A 13,934-nucleotide genomic window follows, 5' to 3' on the forward strand; every position below is an offset into this window, starting at 1 on the left:
CTCTTCATCTCTACATCCTTGAGAGGTTCTTAACCCAAACACTTACTACACCCAATTTGAGTGTTAAGTGAGGTTTTGGTACTGTTGGGAAGCATTGTTAGGAGCCATTTAGTGGCGGGTGCGATGAGCTGAATTATGGGATTGGGAAACCTTGAGAAGACAAGACTCCAAAAAGTCCGTAGGAAGCAGGAGCTTGGAGGGCTCAAGTACATGGAGTAGACTAGGCTTAGAGGGTTTTTTTGTTATTCGTATACTCCGACTTTATTCTCTAGTGGATCGAATTCGACTTGGAGGGTTGCGAAGAGGTTTTTCACTGAGTTCTTCGGTTTCCTCTTCGATAACACATCTTGGTGTTATCTTGTATTTGCATCTCTCTTCACTACTCTTTAAGCTTTCATTTTATAATTCATTGCAGTTGGATATGGCTTAGAGTAGAGTTATTGATATATTGCACATATTTACTCTTATTTAGCACTTTGATAAGTTATGGTAAAAGCAATTAAGTAGTCATTTTTAATTTGGGGTCTAAACAAGCTCTAATGTTTCATATTAATTTAAGCTTTCAATTGGTATCAGAGCGGGTACACTTTGTTGGATTTCATTATTCTTGTGTGATCATAGACCCCTCCTTGCTATGGACATGACAATGGAAAAAGCTAACATGAATTGTGGTTCATGTTTTTGTGATAATGACTCTATGAGCATCTTTGGAGATTGTCCTAGTAATGAGCTCTTAGAGTTATTAAAATCAAAGAAACATGCTAGAATTTTCATACACATGCTGAAATGTTTAGAGCATAGAAATCATATGCTTCATAATAGTTTATGTGAGTCTAATTCCTTGATTGAAAAATATAAGAGGAGGAATAGACACTTGTGTAATAAGCTTGATGGTTTAAAAAGCAAGCTTCATTCATCCAAGCAAAATGTAAAACAAGATGAGTCTTGTTTTGAAAAACAAGAATATTTATCACATGCTTGTCTTTTTGTTCATACCACATTAAAAGTGTTTAACTTGTGTTTGTGATATCTTGACAGTGGGTGCTCAAAGCACATGACCGGTGATAAATCTCTTTTCAAAAGCCTTAAAGAAAAGGAAGATGGCCATGTGTCGTTTGGGGATGGTAGCCACTCACAAGTCCTTGGAAAGGGAACTATTGACATTTTGGGACATCCTTTGTTGACCAATGTTTTATACATCAAAGGGTAGAAGGCAAACTTGCTGAGCATCACCCAAATCTGTGATGAGGACTTTCTGGTCCAATTTTCCAAGAAAGGGTGCATAATTCTTATTGAAGAAGGTGTGCAAGTCTTGAAGGGACTTAGAACCACTGACAACTGCTATGGTGTGGTTCCCAAGCTAAATGTCTCATGCCGGAGTGCCTGTGTCAATCTGTTGGAGTTATGGCACCAACGTTTTGGTCATGCTAATTATAAGCAAGTGGCAAAGGTTTCCAAGCATGAAGCCGTGATTGGTTTACCAAAGTTCGGAAAGATTAAGAAAAATGTTTGTGGCCTATGTCAAATTGGGAAAACAAACTAAATCAAGCCATCCCAAGGTGAATATTGTTGCCACATCTTGACCATTGGAGTTCTTCCATGTTGACTTAATGGGTCCAACGAGAACGGAAAGCATGGGTGGAAAAAAGTACATCGTGGTTGATGATTTCTCAAGATACTCTTGGGTGGAATTCCTTAGAGAAAAGTTAGAAGCATGTGAGAAGATGGAGAAACTTTGCAAAAAGCTTCAAAATGAAATGGGAGTTCCTATCATCAAAATAAGAAGTGATCATGGGAAGGAATTCGAGAATGCAAAGTTTGAAGCATTTTGCAATGAGGATGGAATTAAGAAGGAATTCTCGACCCCAAAAACTCCATAACAAAATGGGGTCGTCGAAACGAAGAATCGTGTGATACAAGAGTGGCAAGAGTAATGCTTCTTAACAAGGATGTTCCTAAAAAAAATTTGGTTGAAGCAATGAATACTTCATGCCATATTGGGAATAGAATCTTCTTTCGAGTGGGAACAAAGAAAACATCATATGAGATATGGAAGGAAAAGAAGCCCAAGGTGAAATACTTCCGGGTGTTTGGTAGTAAATGTTTCATCCTCAATGATAGGGAAAGTCTTGGGAAGTTCGATGCAAAGAGTGATGAAGGAATTTTTCTTGGGTACTCCATGAATAGCTGTGCATATAGAGTCTACAACAAGCGCACCAAGATGGTCATGGAGTCAATAAATGTGATCATAGATGATGCCATCCCGAAAAAGAGTGTTGATGAAGGTGGAGAAGCTTCAAGCCTTAAGAAGAATGATGACGACGATAACTCTTCACAAAGTGATGATGTTGAGAGAAAATCGCCGAAAAAAGAAACTATTCCTACCACATCAAGAAGGGAAACTAGATTAACCCAAGTGCCATCAAGCCCACTCACTCCACCGAAAGTCCATCCTACAATTTCTTGTGATGATGAGCTTTCTACTTCAAAGAAACCATCGTCAAGAGTAAGTCTAAATCATCCCAAAAGTAATATAATTGGAGATTTGGATGAGGGCCTTTGTTTAAGAAGAGGACCTAGCTATAGTGTGAATCATGTGACGTATCATTGCTACCTTGCTCAATTTGAACCAAAGAAGGTGGAAGAAGCCTTGAAATATGAAAATTGGGTAGACATAATCATGCATAATATCATGAATTAAAATGAAACAAACAACCATAAACACAATCATGCATAATCTTTTTCTTAGTTTCAAAATCTGCATATGTTTAAAAATCAGATCTGTATCTAAGAAAGATACAAATCAGTTTTTGATTTGAGAAAAATTAAGATTTGCATCTAAGGAAGATGTAGATCTATTTATTTTGAAGAAAAATTCATATCTACATCTAAGAAAGATGTAGATCTGTTTTTTGATTAAGAAAAATTCAGATCTATTTCTAATAAAGATGCAAATCTGAAAGCTTGAAAATGTGTTAAAACACAAGAGCTGTTTAGACCCCTAAATTAAAAATTACGGCTCGATTGATTTTACTCTAACTTATACCAAGTGCGGAATAAAGTAAATGCAAGTGGATAAACAATATAACTACTCTAAGCCATAATCAATAAAACATAGCAGAAATATGAAAGCTAGAAGAGTAGGGAAAAAGAATGCAAACACAAGATAACATGCCAATGTGTTATTGAAGAGGAAACCTAAGTACTTGGCGTAAAACCTTTCCACTGCCCTTCAAGCGGTAAATCGTTCCACTAGACAATTAGTCGGGATACACGAGTAGCAAGAGACCCTCCAAGCCTAATTTACCCAATGCACCTAAGCCCTCCAAGCTCCTACTCCAACAAGGCTTTTCGGAACTGTGTCTTGTCTAGCTCTCCAGGTCCCGCAATACGTCCGATTGCATCTGCCAAAACTTGGCTTCTTCCAATGCATCCCAGCAGCACCAAAACCTCATTCGACACTTTAAAAGGGTGTGGTAAGTGTTTGAGCTATTAATCTCTCAAGGATATGGAAATGGAGAAGTAGGAGTTGAGGAAAAACCACAATGGATTGTGTAGAAAAATGTAGGTATAACAATCTTTAACTCTCAAGGTTTGTGGTTAAGGTTTTCTCTCAGAAGCACTCCTCAACATCTGTGGGTAATGATGGTATATATAGTGTGGGTACAGATAATGTGTATTAGATATGACAGTTTAGCAAAACAGAATGTTTCACGGGTATCTCGCGGGAAGGCCTTACTTGCGAGACACTCGCGAAATCCAGCTATCTACATCCTGTCCTGACTCTTTGCATTCCAGTCATGTGTAGGGTACATGCTTCACTTCGCGGGAAGCTTACTTGCGAGCTACCTACGAAAACAGCTTTAGTCTTCAATTGCCTTGAGTCTTCACACACTCTCTCTCATACACAACCTTTACAAATAAATCCCACATAAAATACAAGGTACATAAGATTGAACAATATTACAATCAAATTTGACACGGAATTAAAGCCAACAAAAACTAGTTGTAAAGTATACTAGAGAGTATACTGGTGTGTATCGTCATTTCTATATGACTCATGTGCACATTCTTAGGGGGAGAAATTCTACCTAGTGCACATTTGTAGGGGGAGAAAGCTATAGGGGAGATGCATATACCAAGGGGGAGCAGACATCTTTTATGAGAAAACCTTGTTTTGTTTGCTTTACATTATGCTTGTTTTCTCATTGTTTTATGGTGCTTTGAGTTATGTTTAGTATCTATGCTTTGTTACTCTCATCGCATCTTGTTTATGTGTTTGACATGCATTTATCCTTGTGTTATTGTGCTTTATTGGTTGCATGTTCGGATAATCATTTGCTTTGCTACATGATCAATGTGGTCATTTCCATGTGACTGTTTTGTGTTTGATCAAGTTGCTCATATGTTTTACAACATATTTACTTGATCTTATGTTTATTTGTTATATTATACTTATCCTTTTATCACTTGATTTACCTTCGGGGTCTAAACAGCTCTTGTGTTTTAACACATAATCAAGCTTTCAATTGGTATCATAGCAGGTACACTTATTTTGGTTTCATTACCTAAGTGTGATCCTTGACCCCTTTTGTGTTTTGCCATGGATAGTGTTTTGTATGCATTTTATGGATGTTTGTGAGTGTGACATGCCATGTGTTTGTAAAAATGCCTCTTTGAGTGTTAATCCTCTTGATTGTGATGACATGTTACATGAATCATTGGGTGTGTTGATATTCTTAACATCAAACTCGTGAAGATAGGAACTAAGAAGCTTCATAAGAATTTGAGCAAGTTTCGTTGTGAAAATGATAATTTGATTGCTAAGCTCAATGAATCCAATAAATTGGTTGAAAAGTATAAGAAGCTTGCTGAAAATTCTCTTGAAAAGCTGAAAGAATTTGAATGTTTAAATATGAACTTGGATGCTAAACTTGTTTTGCCTAACAAACTTGTTAATGATCTTAAATGTGAAAATGAATCTCTTAAGGTGCATGCCAAGTGTTTGATTGCTAAACCTATTGCTAATAAGGATGAAAATATTTGTTGCAATTATATTGTGGTACCCGATTTTGTGCCATTGTGTGTTCTACCTCAAAGGACAAATCGGTGTACATTCCTCCACACAAAAGAAATGAAAAAGTGGAGAGAAAGGCTCTTAAACCTAAGCCTCTGTTTAGGTCCCATCCTAGGGAATTTAGTGGATCTAAATTTGTTCCTAATTGCCACCAATATGGTGTGATTGGTCATATAAGACCTCAATGTCCAAAGTTAAAGAGAGAACAAACTCATGTTGTTAGATCCCTTCCCAAAAGGCCTAGTGGACCTAAACACATTGTTTGTCACCATTGTAATGCCTTTGGTCATCTAAAACCTCATTGCTCTAAGTTTCAAGCTCTTAAAAGAATAAAAAGAAAAGAGAAACTTAAGCATTTTGGAAGTTGTATTGTGCAAGCTAAACCGAATTTGATGGAAAATGGTAAGTTGTTGAAGAAAGTTTTTAATGTTTTTATCTCCTTGTCTATCTGCATCTTCGATTCTCCTTCTTCCAACCCTCGTCTCACTTCTCATGGGACACTCATTCCAAACAATCATTCTGTTTGGATGAGGAAGTGTTCCTATAGTTGAGCTTATGCTCTTTTGGTCCTTGATCTAATTTTTTTGATCTTTGTAGGACCTTTCATGCATTAGATGCTTCATTATCATGCATTTGTGCCTCTTGCATCTCTTTATATATGCATTGTTTGTGTTTTTGTTTTTTTATCTTACTTTATTGCTTTTGTTTTGTGTGAGTAAAAATCCAAAACCACATAAAAAGTGAAAAATTCAAAAATTTTGATCGTATATATTTGAGCACATTTCACATGTGAGTTTGGCTTAGTACCTTTGTACTAATGGCATAGTGCATTTACGAGTTTAGCTTGTTATGTATGCACATCTATCTTTGTGGGAAAAATCTTGAAATCTATGTGTGACTGTTGTAAATTGATCTTCAAGTTTGTTATGAATGATTGGTCAATAGTTTTGTTGGTTTTGATACATGCATAGACTTGTGCCTATATATCTTCCCACACTTTTTATGTTTTTGCTTAAAGAGTTCATCAAATGTAAATCTTAAAATGAAAAGATATAATGAGCTGCAAAAGCTATCGTACATACTAGTATTTGACTAGGAAAAATGGAAAGTGACTTTTTATTGAAATGTATGGTGCTCAAAAAAGCCAAAGGCTTATTCTCAATATTGAAGTATCAAAAATTTCAAGCACCGATCTCAAAATGAGATGTATTGTTAAAAAATGATCAAATGTTATGATTTGTAAAGAAGCCAAATGAAAAGGTTCAAAGATATGTAATCATTTTCTTGTGGGAGGTCATATATGTTCATTTTCATAATTGAGATAGACCACTTGACTTAGTACCAGTTGTGTATGACTTGATTGAATTGATCATTGAAACTTCACTCTAGGCCAAGGACTATTCCACATTTAATACACACACACAACACACAAGTCTAATGTTCAATGAATGTCTATTTCATTTATGCGATTGTACATGTTCAAATGTGATGTGTGTGTACTCAACCATATGTGGATCAAACTAAAAAGATTTTTGTTCTTTTTGTTTGCTTTTGAAAGTAATTTGTATCACCCATGTTTTTCAAAGTTTTTCAAGTTATTATTATGTGAAAAACATGTTTTCTGGGTGTTTTCATCACTTATTTCGTGTGTAAGTTCAGTTATGAGTTAAAGGGTCCAATTCTCAAGTTTCTCAGCTTTGGACAGAGAGTTTCGCGACTGTTTCATGAGTAAGGCTTACTGATAATAGCTTAATTTTGCATATTTGTATCATTATTAGAAAGCATTATCATACTTATTTTGAGTTAATTCATGCATTTTATAGTTGATTTTGGAATAATGTTGAATAATCAATTTTGTGCTTAATTGAATTTTAATGTGTGAATTTGTCTTTTATAGGATAATGAAATTACATAAGTGGATTTGTGCAAAGAAGAAAGCTAATGGACTTTAATTTTACAAGGACCATGATGAAGTCAAAGAAGGCCAACCCAATTAAATTCAAGTCCAATTGGGGCAAGGAATCAAAGGAAATTTGCACCTAATCCAAGTCCAATTCGGATTAGGGTTCCAGCTTGCACACCAGTTAGTATTTGGAGCATAACTTTCGGCTCAGATGTCCAATCAAGATGATTCAAGTTGGGATGGAAAGCTAACATAAAGGGCTACAACTTTGTAGTTTACCAAAAGGCCGAATTATGAAGTTATATGGGCCAAAAACGTCGATTAAATGAAGCCTAAAAACCTGAGATTTTCTCTAAACGGAAATTCAACTTATAATAGGATTCCATGACCTATTTAAAAGCTCTTTAGGGAAAAATTCAGAGAGAGCTTCTGTAGAATATAATTTAGGTTTTCTTAAAATTTCTTTACAGTTTTTACAGTTTTATTTGTGTTATGGCTTGCTAGAAGCCTTGCTAAGGCAAGGGGTGAAACCCAACCGTTTATTAGTATGTTCTTAACAATTATTTATTGGTTTTAATGCTTATATTTTCATATTTTTTATTGTTTTACTCATCTAGAAAAGTGTTTAGTTCTGTATAATCCTTTGATTTATATGTGTTGTGTGGATCCCTAAACCTTAGCATCTTAATATATTGTTATTTTCTCTCAATTTAAATTACTTTTACTAAACTATCAAAAATCTCTTCAATTAAACGTTATTATTTTAGTTTTATTGTCTTGTGGTCTGCTAATCAATTCCCTTTTCCCTGTGGATTCGACCTCGGACTTACCGAGTTATTACTTCGTGACAATCCTGCACATGGGGGAGCATTATATGTTTTCTGGGTGTTTTCGTCACTTATTTCATGTGTAAGTTCAGTCATGAGTTAAAGGGTCCAATTCTCAAGTTTCTCAGCTTTGGACAGAAAGTTTCGCGTCTGTTTCGTGAGTAAGGCTTACCAGCAAAATTTTCACAGGAAGCTAACCAGCGAGATACTAGCGAAAATTTTCAAATCAGCTTTTTAAAGGGCATTTCGTGGGACATTTGTTCTAAACGTCTCCCATCTTCTCCCAAACCCCTATTTTAATGCTTCAACATCAAAACCCAACTAATTTCAAGTATTTTACATTCCATAAACATCTCTAAGTTAATCTTTAACTATTTTTCACTGATTTTGATCCTTAGATTATGTTTTTGGGGGGTTTTATGTTCATAGTTGGGATTTTCTCAAATGGGAGTTGGAAAACTTATTTAGGTCAATATTTTTTATTGGGTTTTGTTTTAAATGATGATTTGCTTAGGATGTTAGCCCTTGTGGCAAAAATAATATGTATTTAGGCAAGATTTTCATATGTTTATGCATTGTTTAACATACATGTGTAGTGTTTACACTCTAAGTGTTTGATAAAATGCCCAAATGACATTTTCTCATTGTTTTGGACTCCAATGAGTACCAATTTTTGGGGATTATGCATGTTTATCATGTTGTGATCATTGGTTGTGTGTTTTATATACTTTGGCCCTTGAGTGCTTACTCATGCATTGGTCATGCATCTCACATGCACACTAGATACACCTTGCTGCACACACTCTAACACTTGACATGTTTTGCATTCACTCATGCAAGTTAAGTCTTTTTAGACCCTTTTAGCACATATAACATTCTCTTGTGTCTATATCATGCCTAGGTCTATATCATGTTCCATCATCCTTAGCATGTCATGTTTACTTTATGCTTTGTAGCATTGTATTTTTAAGATGTTTTATCTTTTGTTTAATCTTCATTTTCTCATACATCTTGCACCCCTCATGCATCATCTTTTACCCTTGTTCATTTTCCCTCTTTCCTCTTGATTCATTTTGAAAGTTCAAAAACGTGTACAAAAACACTTTTGAACGTTTAGACCCCCAAAAACCAATTTAATCAACACACGCAATATGTTAAACAATAGTGTGCGGAAACTTAACATATGCTATAACATGGTATTGATTAAACAACTATCTAAGCCACAACAAAATAAACCACAGCAGATAATGTAAAGGCAGAGATAGAGAGGAAGGAAGATGCAAACACAGCGATAACACCAGATATGTTATCGAAGAGGAAACCGAAGACCTCGGCGAAAAACCTCTCCGCCGCCCTCCAAGCGGTAATCAATCCACTAGAAAATACAGTTGGGATACAAGGACAGCAATAGACCCTCCAAGCCTAATCTACCCAATGCACCTAAGCCCTCCAAGCTTCTTGCTCCAACGAGGTTGCGCCGAACCTTTTTCTTTTCTAGCTTTCCGGATTCCGCTACTTCATCGTAGCATCAACCAATAAAGATTGGCTCCTTCCTAACTGCTTCCCAGAACTCCAAACGACTGTCTCACAGAGATGATAATGGTGAGAACCAGGTTTGGTATAAAGGCCTCTCAAGGATTTGACAATGGAGAGGAAGAGAGTGAGGGATTTTGATGAGACTCTAAGGTAGAGATTGTGGGTAAAACAATCTGGTTTTTCTTTAGGGTTTCTCTCTCAAAATTCTCTCTGGAAGCTCTCTTTCAATCGTGGGTTAAAAGGGTATTTATACTGAAGAGGAGTGGAATGCGAAACGTCAGGTTTTTCCAAAACAGGGGTGGCTCGCGGCTTGACCTCGCGGCTTGACTAAGTCGCGAGTTCCAGTCGCGAGTTAACCGTATGGCCAGTTGTCCTGTTTTGTCCTGTAGTGCTCCAGCTAGCATGACTGTTCATCTTCCAGCATGCTTGGCACGTGTGCAGATTCTGGCGGGTTGAAGCCGCGAGTCCAGTCGTGAGTCCCAGCCGCGACTCTCTGTTTTCTTGCACACTCTTGAGCAATCTTCACACTATCTCACTCACTACCCTTACAACAATCCCACCTAAATACAGGGTTACTAAATGCTGAATTACAAGCAAATTTGGCACGGAATAAAGCCAATTAGATGGTTGAATAAATTCAACCTTACAATCTCCCCCTTTGGCTATTCCGTGACAAAACCCTAAAACAGACTCTAGACTTAACATGTGAGTTGGGAACAGTTGATCAAAACTCACTCACACCTAATTCTAGAAGCTGTGAAGCACTTGAATCATATGAACATAAACTCCTGAAACACAACAATACACCATGATCATTGTAAGCAGAAAATTATTAATGCATATGAAACAGGCAAAAAGAGATCAAGCATAAGATGGAGTTAATGAACAAACCATGGCTTGATCAACCAAGTGAACACCACAAGGTAGTGATCACAGTGTTCATTCACACTTGGAATGAACACAAAGACATACAAGTTAACAAGCACAAGGCAAGACACTTGTATGCTCAACACTCAACCAATGCATAGCACACAAGGCATATGCATCTGGGAACAATCCTACAAGGGCACAAGAGTGACAGTACATAAACCACAATGCTGAACATTTAGATTTAAAATACTGATTTCACATAGCATAAAGGCTGCACTTAAGCATGGTACATACCACAAGGCCTACAAACTATGCATAAAACATAAACCCTCAAAGCTTACAAAAGCATATGGGTACAAACTAACAAATACCTGAATAACAACATCAAAAATATATAAAAGTTTATCCAAGAGTATATGAAAAGAGTTAGAAACAGTTATACACCAAAACACAGTGTATCAAAACCAAAATAACCATTAGTTTAGAAGATGTGTGCTCCCCCTATCACTATGCACACTTCCCTTTGAACTTTTTCTCCCCCTTACTGAATGCTCTCCCCCTTTTTGTCACGAATAGCTAAAGACTCTCATCCAACTTCCGTTGAATCTCATCTAGCTGAGTCTCCATAGTCTCGAGGCGCATTTGGACATGGTTGTTTGTGGAATAGAGAAGTGCCACAAGCTCATCAACTCGTTTCTGAATATGCTCAAGAACACTGCCAACTCTGTCAGAATGAGAAGCAGTTTGTGCTTGCGGAATACCAGCCTGTGAAGCTTCAGGAACATCACGAGATGTAGAGGTGGTATGTGCTGGTGTCTCTGAGTCAGGGGCAAATGAAGGACCCGGAGAGATGTGAGCATGTCTTGGTGATTTGGAGGAGTGACTTCTGCTTGCTTGAAGAGTGAACAAAGAAATGGGACGTTGACGAGTCAACATTTTACCATCTGCAGGAGGAGTAATGCCTGCATTAAGGATGAGCTTCATGACGAGACTGCAAAATGGAATGATTCCTCGAGCTGTAGATCGACAAGCGGTCTTCCTCAGGTTGTAGTAGATGTGAGCACATATATCAATGGGGGCTCCGGTAATGAGATCACACAGAAATATAGCTCTCCCAAGATTGATGAATGTAGTGTTGGACAGTGGGTAGAGGTTGGTGAACATGATCAACTTCAGTGTGGTCAACTCAGGTGCAAACTTTGCGGTGCTGATGGAAGTTCCTGCACTAGACACCTCATGATCGTGTCCTAGGATTTGTAGAATTTCCCCAACCTCTGGATTTCGTTCATCATAGGGAGTTAAGTTCACATTCTGAGGTCTGGTGATGCCGAGAAGATCTGCGATGGAGTCTGGGGTAACACTAAACTCTGTACCTCTGACCCAGAAAATGAGGATAGGTCCAAGATCAGATGCATTGGAGAAGCATTCCTTGACCAGCTCATCCATTGGATCATCAAAGTTTCCGAACAAGTTTGCCCAGTCTCGTTTCTCAAAGATTCGAGGGATGAAAGTAGTCCCTAAGGTGTTGAACTCTACGACCCGCTCCACTATAGTTGTTGACTTGTCAAACACATTTGAGTAGGCGTGTGAGTTTAGGGGAACTCTGAATCTATCCTCATTGGGATCTTGAGATGCTTGAGATGAAAGACGAGTCCTTTTAGCAACTGGGGTTGCTGGTTCGTCAGAAACAATGTCTTTACCCCTGGAAGATCGACGAGACATCTGCAAGAGAGCAGACCAACAGAAAAGAACCAAGCAACAATACCCCACAAAAGATTGTCAACAAGATTCAGTATAAACAATATTTCAATATAAAAACCCAGACTGAATATAGTGCAGACCCAAACAATCCTTCCAATAAACCACAGAAGCACAAAACAATACGTGCATCAAACTTGGTGAAAGTGCACCAAGACAAAGAGAGACGCAACAACTGTCATTGAGACAGGTTAACATGACCATGATATGTAATAACAAACAGCATATGAATATTTAGAACAGATAACAAACATCACTCCAACAGAGACATGAACATGGGGAAAATATTTCAATCATGAAGAAACCTAACATCCACACATCAATATTCAGACAAGAGTAATGAGTAAGTCACATGAACACCAAACCCATTTCAGAAAAGATACTCAGATTCAATAATCAGCAAAAATTCAGAACAATGAAAAACACATTGACTGCTCAGCATGAAAACGGGTGAGAACAATATCAACAACAGGATACTCCAAACCCATTACACATAGAGATAAGAATAACGAACACAATACCAGTCCAAACAGTAACAGAAATATGCAGGAAAAAGAAACTGAGATTGAAAAATCAAAACCCATACCTTTTCTTGATGATTTGGAGAAGAAATGAAGTACCAAAAGGGTTTGAGAAATGGATTCACGAAGAGGTTTGGGAGAAAACAGCAGTTTTTAAGAGAAGGTGAACAGTTACAAAAGTTCGAGGGAAAACTGAAAGAGGTTTAAAAACTGCTCCTGTTTCTGCAAAACACGCGATTTTCGCGACTGGTTCAAGTCGCCACACAGTCGCCAGCTCAAGCCGCCAAAGCACACAAGAGGAAAATTTTGAAAAATTTTTCTAAGTGTTTTTCGCGACTGGAAGGTCTACCCGCGAGTGAGTCGCGAGCTGAGCCGCGAAAATCTCTGAGTGAATCTCGCGACTGGACCTTCCACTCGCGAACAAGTCGCCAAAAATGACCAGCGAAGATGCGACTGAAGCTCGCGACTTAACATACCCGCGACTGAGCCGCCAAAACAGGGCAAAACTGTATTTTTGAAATTTTTCAGATTTTTCCAGCAAAACACTTTCCAAAAACACCTAAAACACTCAAAAATCTTTTTGTGCTTGAATTAACAAAGATTGAGTATGTGAAAACACATTTTATCAAGTACAATCACACAAATGAATAGGGCATTTATCAAACATAAACTTGTGTGTTGTGTGTGGATATCAGCATTGAAATAGTCCTTTGTCTAATGTGAAGCTTCAATGATCAATTCAACCAAGGCATACACAATTAGCACTAGATCATGTGACCAATCTCAATTACAGAAATATGAATATATGACTTCCCACACAACTTGATAACATAACTAGGAGCCTTTCATATGACTCCACTTTCAGCCATAACATTTGATCTTTTGAGGCAATCATCTCTCATTGTGAGAGGTATAGACAACATTTTTTTCTTTGAAGAACAGGCCTTTGGCCTTTTTGAAAGAAATTTCACTTTTGATATAAGGTCGCTTACCCTTTTTCCTAGTCAAATACTAGAATGTGCGACAGGCTTTTGCAGCTCAATATCTCTTTTCATTTGGAGATTTACATTTAGTGAGCTCTTTTTAGCAAAAAAATAAAAAATGGGAAGAGATATAGACACAAGTCTATGCATGTTTCAAGATCAACATAACCATTCACCAATCATTCATGACAAGTTTGAAGATCTATTTACAACAATCACATAGATTTCAAGATTTTTCCCATAGTGATATGAGTGCATGAAAACAAGTAATGTTCGAAAATGCACAAAGCCATTAGCACAAAGGTACACGGCAAAACGAGTTTTAAGACAAAAACTCAACACAGTCAATCAAGCTTTTTGATTTTCAAAGTTTTATGTAATTTTTGGATTTTTGACTCAAGAAACAAAAAGACTGATAAAACACAATTAAGAAATATTCACAAACAAACAACCAAAAAC

Source organism: Quercus robur, chromosome 5, assembly GCF_932294415.1.
Source record: "Quercus robur chromosome 5, dhQueRobu3.1, whole genome shotgun sequence".
Taxonomy (NCBI): domain Eukaryota; kingdom Viridiplantae; phylum Streptophyta; class Magnoliopsida; order Fagales; family Fagaceae; genus Quercus; species Quercus robur.